This window comes from Cylas formicarius, unplaced genomic scaffold (assembly GCF_029955315.1).
Source record: "Cylas formicarius isolate icCylForm1 unplaced genomic scaffold, icCylForm1.1 PGA_scaffold_6__28_contigs__length_40554024, whole genome shotgun sequence".
Classification (NCBI taxonomy): Eukaryota; Metazoa; Arthropoda; class Insecta; order Coleoptera; family Brentidae; genus Cylas; species Cylas formicarius.
In genome coordinates this window covers 20,322,621-20,338,223 of record NW_026844347.1, presented here as the reverse complement: position 1 = coordinate 20,338,223, position 15,603 = coordinate 20,322,621, and the positions used below count along the sequence as shown (strand labels likewise).

General features: G+C 33.6%; 1 protein-coding gene across 3 annotated transcripts in view; it reads right to left on the bottom strand.

Moving 5' to 3' along the window:
• LOC132703328 (uncharacterized) overlaps window positions 1-15,603 on the bottom strand; it is a 331,950-nt gene that overhangs the window by 197,718 nt on the left and 118,629 nt on the right. The gene's annotated exons all lie outside the window — the stretch shown is intronic.

The window sequence follows — 15,603 nt, the reverse complement described above, 5'->3', positions numbered from 1 at the left end:
TACAACAGATAAATTTCAATGTAGCTCCAACCTGAGCTCAAAGATAGCTGAAATTGTGGTTAGCTAATGTTAATTAGGTTAGAAGTTTGCCAAGACCATGTGTATTACATAAAATTCTTAAAGATAATTAAGGTTTAAATTATTTTCATATCATGTTTTGTTGTCACGAGAAATAATGAAAACCAACTTAGTTTAGTCCGGAAAAAAAAGCAAATAGGTACTCGTTTCTATTAACGATGTTTCAAAATTTATTAAAGAATCCAATTTTTGTAGTATTGATTGCCACTGATTAAAAAAAAACTGTTAGTGTTTCATTTGGATTTCATTTTATGATTGAGGTGAGATAAATCATCATATTAGCACTATACCACAAATTTGTAATTCTGTAATTCGGGCCAAAGAACCATTTTCAAAAAATTTTGTCAAGCTACATTTACACCTTAACGACTCAAGGTCTAAGTTAATTTCTCTTCCCAAGTCAATAGCTATGATAACATACACCTCGATTTGAAGACGTCAAAGAAACGCCTTCAAAGGATCTAAGATGTTTTATATACAAATAACAGAATGATAAGATAAATATCAAACTTATCAAATACACTAGCTATTTATTCCAAATATGAAATAGACTTAACCTTAATTTTAATTTAATGATGTTGGTTTTTATCTACCTTTGAACTGTACTACAATCCCACATCCATGAGTTGAATAAACCCCTATTCGTTAGCGCGAATGGAGATAGAAGTAATTATACACCAATAGTCGTTTTATTTTGGAAATTTTCCGTTCTACATTGTAGACTACACACCGTATGGCAACATTGGCGAAACGGAATTGAAAAGGAAGAGAGGATATTGAGATAGCTCCGTTCGGGGATGGATCTGTCTGGATCAGGTTTTTATTATCCTTTCTTTTGGCAATAACAGTAAGTGGAGTTGTTAGTGCTGCCAGGCATAAATTCTTCTTAGGAATAATCGAACGGATTTAATTTAAAGCAGCGGATTGGAATAAATTCTTTACAAATGAAGCGTTATTTATATGCTTATTACCGAGCGTCAAATGTGGTATATATTTTTAATATTTATGGAACCAAATGTGCCATTACCTATGAGAAACAACACTCCACGACTTTTACGGGCAAAAATAATGCAAGGTAGATAAAACAAAAAAACGAATTTTAGAGAAGCCGGGTTTGAAAAATCAAAGTGGCAATTACGCCCCCTGAGGGCCATTTCAGCACCTCGAAAATGATTTCCAGCATTTTCTTTCTCCTAATACAGTACGTACCTCGCTGCTGTTACTGGGACGTCTTTCATAATAATGCGGTTCGTGTTGGAGTTACAAACACTAAGTATGCTACTTGAAGCAGTGCCGAATCTCTGCTATAACACGCAACTCCATATCATGTGTATGAAAATGCATCCAAAACAGAAAATATTTTCTGAAATCTCTCTGTGAAATGTACAGGATATACAAATATAAATATTAAGAAATGTAAGTATATAGTATTTTTTATGCGTATTATATTACTTATAGTGTGTTAGTATATCGCCTTGGCTGTTGACCGATCTTCTCCAAAAAGTTATTACGAATTTTGTGACTGGGTAAACCCAACTATCAATGAATTTATTCATAGCTAAGGGAGAACCCCTGTCTTCTCCCTTAAAGTGAGGAAGATGTCGACCACGTATCAGCTGATATCAGTGGCAGCGTTTTAATGTACCTTTCGAAAAAGAGTGTAGGGTGGTGTTCGGGACATAGGGAACAACTTTTAAAAAATAAATAGAACAATCAATAATCCTAGTAAAAAAATAAGAGCAACTTTATGTATCATCTGCTAAATAAATATTTTTATTTGTTTCCCTTATCCGATTAGTGGCCAGATCACAAAAAAATAACACAGCAAGCAAATTTCTTTCATATAGTCTCTCCTTACGGAGATATATATAACGAGGTCGCTGGAATTTTTTTTCAATAATTTATTAATAACATTATTTTGTTGACTTTTTTTTACAAAAATAAAATATTGAATAGATTTTCAGCAGGTATACCTTTTGAAATGTTTTAAAGACTCAAACAACCCAAAAACATGCGTTTTAAAAAATTATTCGTCAATGAGAACGACTTATCCATTGCACATAAGTTAAACAAGCTGTTTTTTTGCTGTTTTCGATTTTTCAGATGTTATATTAATCCCAGAGATTTTTCATATTTTTCCGGACACCTCAGTATGTAGGTAAATAAATAAGTTGTACAAAATCAAGTTTCTATCCTAATTTAATATTTTAGGTTAGTGCGATACAAAAATTATTGTCGTTCGACTAGGCTTTAACAAAAATGTACAGTATAGGCAGTCTGAACACAAAATTTTATAATCCTTACAACAAATAGCAATTGTTCATCATTTTGATTGATTAATCGAAAAAAATAAATAAATCATGTCGTATTGGAGGTTTTTTATAATAAAAGTGAACTCCACTACAAGTCTGCGTCATGAGGTTCGGACAAAAGCGCGAGAGATACCTGGCTGAGAGTCCCACATTCTAACCTCTCAGGACCATAGAATAAGAACTCCACAGATCACCGAACAAAACCCTGATGCAACAAATCACTGCAAAATAGTCTGAAAACTGCTTTTAATTTCATTTTTTCCAGGTTAAATCAACGTGACTATGGCAAAGATAATGTTCGGAAAATCTTAGTAGCGCCCGATTAATATCAGAGGTAATATTCTTGCTTGTGAACATTCGGTTTTTTACAAGCGACAGTCAGGCGGAATAAAAAAAGATCATTTAAAAGTCTCTCTAAATGACAAACGACGGAGCGGCCATTAAAAGACATCCCTGGGGAACAAATTTGTTCATTAGAAACGCAAATGAGAGTGAAATTCGTTTGGACACGCTTATCTTCCGAAAACATTAAATTATTTTAGTGCCACGCCGACATTAATCTTCAATTACTCAACAAGGAATAAAATATAAGCGGTCCAAAAATAAACCCGCTCTGTCGAAAATTACTTTTCGAGCTTTCCGGTTTGTTGTGCGGTTTTAATTAAAATATTAGAGTATATTTTAATAGCGCCATTTGTAAAGGAATGTCTCACAAGTTATTGCGCTTTTGGTCGCCGTGAGACTTTAATTAAAACGTGGAATCCTGATTTTGGATCGTTACGTTAATGTAAATTATTCAGATATTATTTTTTTTTTAATCCGTGATGTTTATTGAACAACCCGTTGTTGCAACTGCGCAATTAGAAGAGCAGATTAAACCAAATTAATTTTTCAATTCGGGTATTTTGCAGTAGAGAAACAATGATTTTTCCTAGGAGCTGATGACGTCACTGTTACTCTTTTCTAAAAAAACTGGACTATTATACCACTGAATATAGATATAGCAAAGGTTTTTGAATATTTTCTTTTTCGTATAATATCATAGTAAATACAATTAAATCGATCTGGTAATTAATATCCTAATTTAATGGCAATGGAGAAATTCCAAATTGGCAAATTGTCAAATTGGCAAAGGACATAGTTACGTATCTTATAAACCACCTCAGAGGAAACGTTGTATTCTAGGAAAATAGTTTTTTTATTATAATCCCAAAACTAAAATGAAAGTTAAACGTAATTATTAATTTAAAAAATTCTTCATTGTCAAACTGGCGGAAACGAAATCATGACCAACTTCCTGAACTTCTTAACTATTAAGAATCACGAACCACCACTGCGTTAAACGGAAACTGCCAGTAAATTATTACAAGTAGGGCACTACAGCTCAGCTTTATTGATTCGACCGGGAATCTTTATTAGGAAATACAGCAAGATTTGCAGGAATCTCGTACGTGAATTTTTCTTAGTCTCTTTTATACTGCTGTCGTCACTTAAAAGACAATGTTGGTAATCTCGAAGTAAAAATGAAAAAAGGTGGGAAATTTTGATAATCTCTTTTTGATAACCTGTTTTTATTATTATGATATCGATTATCGATTAAAAAAATCGGTATGGACCAAAGAAAATTTAATTTAATAACTAGCTCTGGCAACTTATCGACACAAACGTCGCTTTGAGGTGTATAGGGATAGCCTTTTTGTGTCATATTAATAAGCAAAGTCGAAATTTATTTGTGGCTTAGTGCTGCAACATGATGACCAAGAAAAGAATGCATTTCTAGAGTTTATTCTCAAAAACATTATAAGAAAACTTATAATTGGCAAAGCGTGAAAACAGCTAAAGAGTAGCTATCAATTAAAAAAAAATCAATAAAAAAAGATATTGAAAATTAACCCGGAGACTAAATAAATGTAATTATCAAAATGTTATAGTCTTTCTCTTTTAATATATACTGTACTGCTAATGCTCAACTAGCAGAATCATGTGCTTTAGCAATCCATTCTGTGAACGATTTATCGAAGAGATCGAGATATAATTTACTAATATTATATTAGCCCTATATCTGAACATGAAACTTTTTAAATAACTTTTTGGTCGCAATTCTCTATATTGAAATTTTACCGTACATGGAGTTTCGGATATATAATAAAGGGCTATAAACTCTCTATAATTTCAACTTTCCCCCTAAGGTCGCTACAAATCACGCCTCGTCCAAAGTAATATATAGGCAGCGGATATACATATATACGAATTAAAATGATGGACTGGTATAAAACTGTCAAAGGTAAACAATGGATTATTAAATCAGGTCGGAACCCTACTCTAGCGTGCTGCGTAGGGCATTATACCTTAATTTTTCGAAATAATGTACCGGAATAAGTCCTGTAAGTGACGGCTGAAACAAACGGCCGCCATCGCGGACAAATTTACGTAGTGTGCCAGGCATAGGTTCGGTTACAATAATTTCCCTTGCAAAAATACAAAATATATACATTAATTTAAATTATTAATAAAAGAAGTAAAAACTTGAATATTGATTTTATAGCGAAAAATAAGAAATAAAAAATTTATATCCATAATAGGACTAAAAAACTACAAACCAACAAATTCTTCAATCGGTACAAATAAATATTAAATTATTGTCACTTCATCGTTATTTTTCAAGTTTTCCTGAATATTGTGTTTTTCATGAAAATATAGCTGCACTTCAAAACAGCAGCAACTATTTATAAGTTAACAGTTGTTGCATATGTACAGGATGGAACAAAATTGGATGTTTCTATAAGAGGACACCTTTATTATGTTTGAAGTTACGAAAACTATATTTATAAAATCTTAAAACAATCAGCTATTAAAATCTTAGCATATTAATTATTTTCACATGTACCCGGAATAAAAAATCACAATTCTTGACAATGCAGCACTTAAAAAAGCTCAAATACTAATGATACTAAAAAATCAAAAAAACTCGCAGAAACGTGGAATTCATTTTCAAAGAATAGTTTAATAAAAACCTGCATTTATTTGAACATTACAAAGATATGAAAAATGGTACGAAGTGTTAGGTTACACAAAACTGAGTAAAACCGCCCAAGGCGTATTAGACTTCAGAATTCAAATAAATAAATAACTGAATTTAATTTTTTACACCAATTTAGGTTACTGAGTATTTGGAGGTGGCGCTACTTGGATTCAATAACGAAGAAAAAACAAATAAACGCAAACAAAAAAAAGGAAAACAAAAACAAAAATTCGAGAACAAATAAGATCGAAAATCATCAATAAAAACATAGTAACCAATATTACCCTTAAATCGAGAACTGAATCAAAGCATAACGATGTGGAATTTATTTCCTACATGAAAGTAGGTATTTTTTTTTGGGTCCGCCTGTATTAGTACGAGGAAAGTAAAGATTTTAATACAGACCATAGGGGAGCGCAGTTTCCCCCTTTTTGTACCAGTCAAACATCCCCAACCGCACTTATACAATACACGGCAACGCGGTCATTTGTAATGGTCATTAACCCACCCCATCGGAGTGGCATGAATATATTTCGCTGTGACGAGATACCGTTTCACCCGTCATTTGCACAACTTACTCCGCTTCTAATGGGAGATGCGCAACGAAATCTTCGGGGAATATCTCAAAGGCAACGTGACAAGACAAATGAGTCAATAATCACCGCATAAGAACACTAGTTCTACACGAAGTGTTAAGTATTTGTATTTATTTTTCAAATCGTCCTGGTAGTTGAGGAAGCCTAAAAACCCGAGCAAAACTTTATGACGTGACCGAATAATTTCAACCTTTGTTGAACTAGGCAGAACAACTCCAAGATTATTAAGGGAGAACTTAAGAGAGACTCCAAGATTTCTTGAGTGGCTTTTTGAAAGTTGTGGGCATTTTTTTTTTGATAAATCGCATACGAAGGGCAGTAGCAAGAATTTTAAGAAATACTTTGCACCAAAAAAAGCCTGGTTAGTTGACTTTTTGGATTGAATAAAACCAAATTTTTAGAAGCACTAATGAAGCAATTTATAAGTTTATAGTATTGACCTCTTCATAAAAAGTGATTTGGTGGAAATTTACTACGCAGAACCAGGTTTGACATAAAAATTCTCCGACCTCTAAAGGAACAAAAACAGAACAAATTTTGACTGAGCTAACCATAACAAAAGCCTGTTTCTAAATTGCGTGAAGTAATAAGTCAGGGAATATTGTTCAGTAAGACCAAATTTCCACACACAAAAGTAAGTAGAAAATACACCAAACCATATAAATGGCGATCGTCGATATTTATGGCAATAAAAAAAGGTTTAATAATTCTCCTTCATTAATATATGAAGAAGTCATCTTTTTAATATGTGTATGATTGTCTCAGACATAATAATCCCAGTTTTACGATACAAGCAAATGATGTTGCAAAACCAGTAGAATCGGAAATTGCATTAAAATTTTTGCAGAAAAAAAAGGCATGAGATCAAGTCTCACTTCCCAAAAAAGTATAGGAAAGAACCAACAAGAATCTCTGATAAAGAACATATGCGGTTGGAAGAATTGTTCACTCTGTCTATTATGAAAAGAATATGCCTGACACAGAATTATCATGGAGGAATGTGTTCCTAAACAAGTAGCCAACTACGCTCTAAAAATATATCTCAAAATGCCCAGCAGCGATGAAATTGCCTGTTGGTGAAAAAAATACTTCAAAAGAGTATAGCAGTATCATTTAGAGTAGAAGAGGCCCATAATTTCAAAAACTACTGCGGTGAAATATCTTCCGACTGACTCCGAACTGCTTATAGGCAAAGGCATTCACTACGTGTAGCAAAAACAGCAGCTTTCTATTGGAGCAAAGATATTCGATTTAAAGAGTACATGATAAAGAAAGAACTGTTAATTTATACCGCCGAAGATGTAGCAGTAAAACAAAATATTACTGCGCTCACCACTAATAAAGTTTAAGACAAATCATTTCATATTAACACATAGATGGAAGAAGATTTTTGTATACCTCAAAATTAAAAACTGGCGAAGAAGACAAACTTAACCCTCTTTAAAACGAATTGAGATATAAAACTGACCAAAAAAAAAAAATGTGTAATAAGTATAATATTTATAAATGCAGCCTTTTCCGGAAATTTAAATGAGTATGTAATATACAGTAAACAGGAAGCATGAGGCTCGGCTTTGTGAAAAATGTATGCCCATTTCTGCTTGTTATCCAAAAAGACAGTCGTGATGCTGTAGCATGCCACGGAGTGAACTTTGTACCGGAAATAGCCAGCTAAGTCTTAACGGGTTCCGTTTTCATTTCCGGATTTCTGCAAATGAAATTCCGCAACTCCGTCGTCGCTTTTCCTTGCACTTAACCACCGCAGCAATAAAAAAATCCACGTCTCAATTTAAAATATGGCCAAAGGCGAGTTCACTCGGCGTAGTAATCGTTCGAATTACCCGTTGGAAGAAAAAATCGAGGTAATATTTCGCTTCGACGGCGCGGGTTGCAAATAGAGTTAAATAAATTAGTCAACTAGTCAAGTCAGTTAATTTCCACTTCTTGCGTATAGTATCGCAAGGCAGTAAACGTTCGCGGGAATGATTTCACAACGATTTGACGTTAAATAGACGTATAAAAATGCTCTTAAAAGTAGAACCCGAGCTTTTTTTTAATTTCCTAATGGATGTTTAAAAATTAAATTATACACACTATAATCTGTTTAATTGTATTGATGGCGGCAGTTTTTTCATGAAAGTGGCATACTTCCAAGTATTGATGGAAATAAATATTTACCAATTTCGAATTGGTTCAAAATGGAAAAGAACTAGCAGCAGACAAAGACACTGGCACATATAGTAAATTTTTTTAATCCCTATTCTTCTACTCACTGCTTACTACATTTATTTCTCATTCAACACTCAGCGATTGTATTGGTGCCGTTTTCAAAAAAGGGCCCAAAAACTGTTGGTCATAACAAAAGTATAATATGCCACACGTCCACATAGTTTTTCAGTCACTCGTTTATTTTAGTTATTTTACAAAAAATTTTCAACAATGTAACAAACAAAATAACAAATAAATCTATAGAATTCGACAAAGTGAGCTGTTTTGGGAATTAGATCACGAAATTAATATCGTAATTTTACTCTTCTTTTTCCAAGAGTCTATTGTTTTAAAACATTTACTATATCTATATAGTTCAGTCCCCCCCCCCCCCCCTACCCCAATTGAAAAGCTTGACTTTACAATAATGGGCAGTGGAAGTTTTTGAAATCTTTCTAGTTCTCACATGCAGTTAATGGGGTGTGACCTATTGTATGACCATAGAGTTACTGGATACCACATACCAAGTATCAGATGGTATTAGATATTCAGGACAAAAACGAGATAAGTAGATGTCCAAATGCAGGTCACTGTCTGATATTTAGAATCATGCGCTCAAGATCATTCCCTTTACGAAAATGTCATAGCCGCACGAAGCGTATCAAATTTACGATGTTGACGATAGGAGATGTCTGAAACGCATATGGTCAGGACCGAGTATAGATTATTCTTTAAAATGAAAATGTTATTAACAGTATATTACGCAATAAGTGTGATAAACACCATTTTTAGTCACGAATTTGATTTAATTGAAATTTAGTAAACGAGTGAGTGAAGACGTTTATTAACGTGTTGCATATTATACTTGCTTTTGCTGGTTCATTTGTATATTTTCGCAAAACAGCACGAATACAGGGCCATTTTATTATGTTCATATTTATTGATTTAGCTTAGCCAGATTCGATTTGTAAAAATTACTGACTTCTGGCAGGTGCTTTGCTATTAGATTAGCGATAAAAAATCATTGCAATTCTGAAACATAAAGTGGTGGTTCTATTCACGAAAATCAGTCAGTGATTAAAGTATTTCTTCTAGTTCTCAATGTTCATTGTCTAATTTGACAAAACATCATAACCATTCAGCATAATCCTCACAATTCCTGTATTTACATTTTTTAAAGATAACTATGATCACCCTGTAAATGGAGTGTAAAATTATAACGAGAAGCCCAGCTTATGCGAGTGTACGTCGTTTGTGAAATTAGTCTGCCCGGGAAAAACTGACAAAAAGACAAAAGACGATTTTTCTTCGACTATGCAAAAAAAAAGGAAACGACGACGGGAGAATTATTAGACGCGATTTCCTTCCCTTCGCATTCGTCTCGGCTTGATTTGACAGTAACAAATATATCGTCGGAGCTGAACTGCCTGCACCCGCGCGCTGATTTTCTGACTTGTGAAACTGCAGCACTACATAATATCCAATATGTAGTCATGGAAAGTCCCGAGACGCCGTGGAAACGGTTAGCGTACTATTAAATAAAATTTTCGATAGATACGTCGAACACAAGGGGTCGTCAATTTTGCCTTTGAGAATTTCAAAAAACGAGGTGAAATTTTAAGGAACGGAATCCACGTCGTCAATTTGAAAGCAATTTCGTCTTATATCTAAACGGTATGGCCTGTATTTGATGTTTTTCCTCGTCTCGCTATTTTCAAAATTGATTTTCTGTTTGTGCTGTATCACGCAAATGGCAAATCAAACACAATTTGATGTTGTACTTCATACAAAATAAGAGACGGAATTATTTGTGTCATGTGCGTGATGACGCTGGGGGTACGTATAAGTATATTTAGTAGCCAAAATGTTCCAGTGCCAGTAACCAAACAACCCAAAACAGGTTTGTTTCATTTAAGAAAATTTGAAACTAAAAGAATGTATCTTGATATTTACCACAATTCTCAACAATTTCGGATATAAGATCAGAAAACATCGGACGAATAGTCTGCTAGAACAAAACAATTTTCAAGTCAGCGACTTAAAGAAAACTCGAATGGCGAAATATTGGAATCGAAGGACACAAAAGAAAATCACACGAAAAGGGAAATCTGAGAAAACAGAGCATGTTGATGCCACACAATATAAAATGATCAGAGGTTCGTGATTTCCACAACTTTTTTAACAACACTTTATTTGGCAACCACTCAAAAAGCACAACAGTGCGATACAACTTAATGTTTAACTGCACCAACTCGGATACGCATGAACAACTTACAGCTAGTGTATAGGCGTAGTCTTCAGAATTGGTTCAGTTTACACTTGATAATGGACAGTAAGACCATGACATACAATATATTGACCTGTTAAAGATAAATATGTTAATATTCATATTAATATTCCTTATGTTAAGTACATAAGTTACGAAAAATCGATTAAACCTAAACTGCGTTTTTACATTTAAACGGCAAAATTTTCATTTTCATTCGAATTGATATTTTCTACGCCGTTTCCTTTTCATTTCACCCTAACGCAATATTTGAGAGGCGAGTTCCTTAAGTATTTGCTTGTGAAGAAAACCCTCTAAGCCCACGCTCAAAGCTACCGTTATTTATTAAGAGTTAAGTTCTTCGTGAACTCACTTAAAGTGGTATTAATTACGTTAATTATACGGCATAAACTTTCTAATAACCTAACTTTGATGTTTCGATGAAAACTGAGGCCTCTTGGCCCTTTTATGAAGTTCCAAGAAAGGATCTAGTCGATACTCCGTAAGTGTGCTTTATATAGAAAATAAATATATAAAATACACAACAGATGAGTTATATCGAAGTTGTAACGTATTGTTTGGGCAAGAAAAACCCTTTTCTCTCTAACCATCATCATCATTCACCGAAATTTATGCGTTTTATCTTGGTTGTTTCTTCAACGGTTTTATGTTTGTATTTTTTATTTCTTAGGAAGATACACCATATACAGATATACATATACAGTCTCTTTGAAGGTGGTAGTGGTAGACAATGATTCATTTCATGCTACAAAAACGATTAACGAAAGAACGTCCCTTAACTTTATTCACTAAAAACTTACCACCCACATCCCTTGGGTCAAATATGTCACTAACTATTATCAAGTGCAAACTAACCTAAATCGGAAAGCTACTGAGCTTATACAAATTACGAAAAAAATAATCGCCCTTATGTGAAAACGACTTTTTTAAAATTAGACTGAATTTCATTGTCGATATGTCCATTTAATATTATTTCAGTATTCATTCTGTTCATAGATATAAGAAAGTGACCAATTGATTTTGAACGGATTATCCAAGGCTGGTCATTAACTAACAATGCAACAAGATTATTATTATTAATTAAAGTAATTATTAATTAATTAATTATTATTTAAGGTAATAATCTTATTGTATTGTATGTTAATGACCACACTTGGATAATCAGTTCAAAAACAATTGGTCACTTTCTTATATCTATGAACAGACCATACTTGGTAGATGCACTTTTTCTCTTCATTTCTCGTTCAGACGCTTCAAAGAGTAACTCTAGATTTAAAAAGCACTTTTCAGATTGTACTATTTCTCGCTATTATAGTTTTTTCAGTTTGATAGTGTGACATATTCTTGTCGAGCAACTTCTCTGTTGAACTATTCTGAAGCACACTTAGCGAGCACAAACGAATAAGATAATGCAAAAAATGTATGCATGTCAATTTTTTTAGATCACTTTTTCTAAATAAAGCAGAAATAATTGGGCAACTCTTTTACTTTTAATCCAGAATTTAGTAAACATCCATGGAAACGGTAAAATGTATTTCAGATACTTTTGAGATTTTCTTAACGCAGTACAATTAAAACGGCATTCCTCTGGAACCCAGTTATTTTTAATCATCTCGTTAAAGAAAGTTTCTCGTACTTACGCTCCGCTGAGCTTTGAGAACGGCCGAAATCAAAAGGCGCATTTTATGCTTTTCTGAGCTTATAATGCGATTCTAAAGTTCGATAATTTATTTGACATGTCATTTCAACAAAACGACCAGATGTATAATTGTCCTATTAGCAGGTTGGCTAATAACTCAAATTATTGCCGTGAGGGACTTCATGACAATTCTAGTGTAAATTCTTGCTTTATATTTATTGTTCTATTACTTCACACCGCCGGAGGAATACGTAGTTGCCTTGAAGACCGTAGGTACCTTTTTGCAAATTTATCGAGTAAGCAATGAAAATGTGAAATGAAAATCATAAACTTGTCAATATTGTTGAACACTACCAGTTTTAACAACTGCTCTTTTCTATTGCAGATAATTAAATACAATGTGCCAGTGTTGACAATGCATTTTAGTTGTATTTTTGTACATTTGCCTCCTTTTCTTTTTATAGAACAAATAAAATTGGTTATTCAAACTTCATAATTTTATTAACATGCGATAAGTTTCTACCGTTCATTCAAGAAACGATACTGAGTAACAGAGTCAACCAAATGCAGCCAATTCAATTTCCATAGTTGGTACTCCGAGGTCCCCGAGAAATTCCATTTTTCATTTTATTCATTAACGTGCGATCCGAGGTTGGTTTGATGCAACCTATAAAAGCTTTGTAGGCAGAACGAAAACCAAAAAAACAACCAACCAAAAACAGCATGCAAACAGAACATAATTTTATTCTTTTTTATGTCAACTTAAAATTTCTACACAAATCTTAGTTTTTTATCACTAGCATTTTAAGGTTTCGCGGTATTTAAGTGAATTGATCGAATCTCAAAATCTTATTGAATAGTAAACGCAAACACTATTAAATAATATTTCACTTAACGTTTGCTTATTTGTTATTTTAAATATTATGCTAGATAACAAACCCTGCTTGGGGAAGTAAAAGTTTCAATTACACTGAAAACTTCCATAACCGGACAATCACGGTTCCTCTTGTTTTGTCCGCTCATTAGAGGTGTATGAAAAAAAAAACCAACATACATCGTAAATATGTATTACGCTTATTTAAAAATATACAAAAAACTATAGAAAAAAATGTAGGTGAATGAACTTTAATTATTTATTTACAAACTCTGACGCATATTTATTGTTTTATGCTTTAACAAACTTGACTGAAAATTATCTTCTAAATTTTTTCAACGCAATGTAGTCCTCTTCAGCAAAAACCTTTAGCTCGGTGATTATTTTTAAGGCTATTAATTGTGCTAGGTTCCCCACCATCATATTCTTGATCCCTGTCTTCTTCCGGTTCAGCTTCTATCATGTTTTCAATTGCATCTTCACTGTTCAAACTAGTCCCCTCAGTAATACTGTTGATTCCAACATAGTTTCCAAGAGTTTCTTGCGTTATGTTCATTTCTCTAAGATATGGTTCCATTTCTAGGTATCGTTAGATAGTGGAATAATATCTTATGGATCCCATTCCATTGATTTCGAAAAATCATTATTATTTTGAAAAACAGCTTTGTTCAAACAATTTTGTATGGTTTCTGACGAAGCTTTAATAATAAAATATGCTTGAGTATAAGTCCACGATAACAGAATTTAACATTCGGTTTGATACCCTGATCTAGACGTTGACATACTGATGTCGTATTTGGAGGCCAGCAGATAATTTTGATGTTTTGCAATTTTACCTCACGCTGCGTTATCCAAGAATAAATAATTTTTTCGCTTTTGTAGGTTCATTTTTCTAGCAAATTGTTGTTTGCTTTCTTGTTAAATTTCCATTTTGCCGGTAAATTTTTAATTGCTACATTTTCGGGCAGGTCGGCAGTCTTTCCAATCACGAGCAAATCTTCTTTTCGTCCTGATATATTAGCACAAAACAAAATTGTAAGCCTCTCCTTGTTAGGTAAGACACGAAAAAAAAGGTCAGTCTCATCGGCATTGTAAACATCGTGTGACTGATATCCGAGGAGTAGTGTGGGCAACTTTTCTTTAAACTGATTTACATCTTCTTGACTCACATCTGCTGATTTTCCGGAGATACTTTTAAAACTGATCGCATTTCACTTGCGCCACTTTTCCAGCCATCGATTGGAAGCTTTAAAATTTCGAACATTAACTTTGGCCTTTACTAAATGCCGATAGAATGTTTTGATCTCGCAACCGAGAAAACCGATCAAACCACACTTTGTCAATTTTAAGTCCTTTTTTGATCAATATTGCTTCCCGACTCCCACTGTAGACGAATGCTGTCCTTATTTTTTACAATTTCCGCGGCTTGAGTTTTCCGAAACGTTGTCTTCATTTTTTCTAGCAAAGTAAGAAGTTTTCTAGTAGGTGCAAGTCACAGCGTAATGAATAATACCATATGATATCAAAAATGAAAAAGGTAATTCCCCTTTAGGATTAGGGAAAAGGTAAGTCCCCGATATCTTAGCATTGCGTTGACCTGTTATTGGAGGTTCACGTCCGTTTAAGAGAGGTATTTTTTTTAAGACAGGACAGTGTTGTCCGCGTCCGTTGAATGGAATGTCCGGTTAAAGGAGTTTGTTTCACAGGTAAAAATGTAGCAAATATTTCCTTCCAAAAAACATATCCGTTGAAAGAGGCGTGTCAGCCTAATAGAGGCGTAAGTATTGAGAGGTTTCACTGTATTTTGAAGCATACAGAAATAATTTTTAGTCTTTCTGTTGTTGTGCTGGTGTAGGATGATACTACAAAGTTACTTCTCTATTCCAACTCTAAAATATCTGACTTATTATCTATATAGTTACTGTATAATGACGACAATGAAAAAATATGAATTCCACGTACCAGATAAATAATAACCAATTAAATTTTTATACCACAGCCCGTCTGTTATTAACGGGAAATTGTTTCGTACCAGTCTATAAAGTCTGAAGATAAAAAATATTATTTCCTATGTCTATACAAGTCAAAACAAAAGAATATTTTGGCCGTGATAACCAAGTTTTATATAAAATATTCTCGGCAGTAACCGTATATAATAGAAAGGCGTCGTTTATCAGGGGTCCTCTCATATTTACGACCGCCATAAACTCTTTTTTAAGTTGCGTGTATCGTCGCTGATTGGTAGCGAACAATAGTTTTATTATAAAAGGCGATATCAGAAAAACTTGCGAATGGTTTATTACGCGTAAATATATAGAGCAAACTTCGAGCTCGAATTATTTATTGCCGACTATGGCCAAATTTTACTGCCGAAATACACGCCCGCCTCCAACGTGTTTCCTTTCTAATGAAACGTAATGGCGGAGGCGAAATAGGTTGATACAATTATATGCTTAGCATGATACGTTTTCACAAATCAGAAAACGATAGCTGAAATATAAACTGAGCCCGGGCACGAAAAATGCAGAAATATAAGAGTGCATTTATTTTTGAGCTTCCACGAGAGTAGAGCTGCAACAAGAGCAGC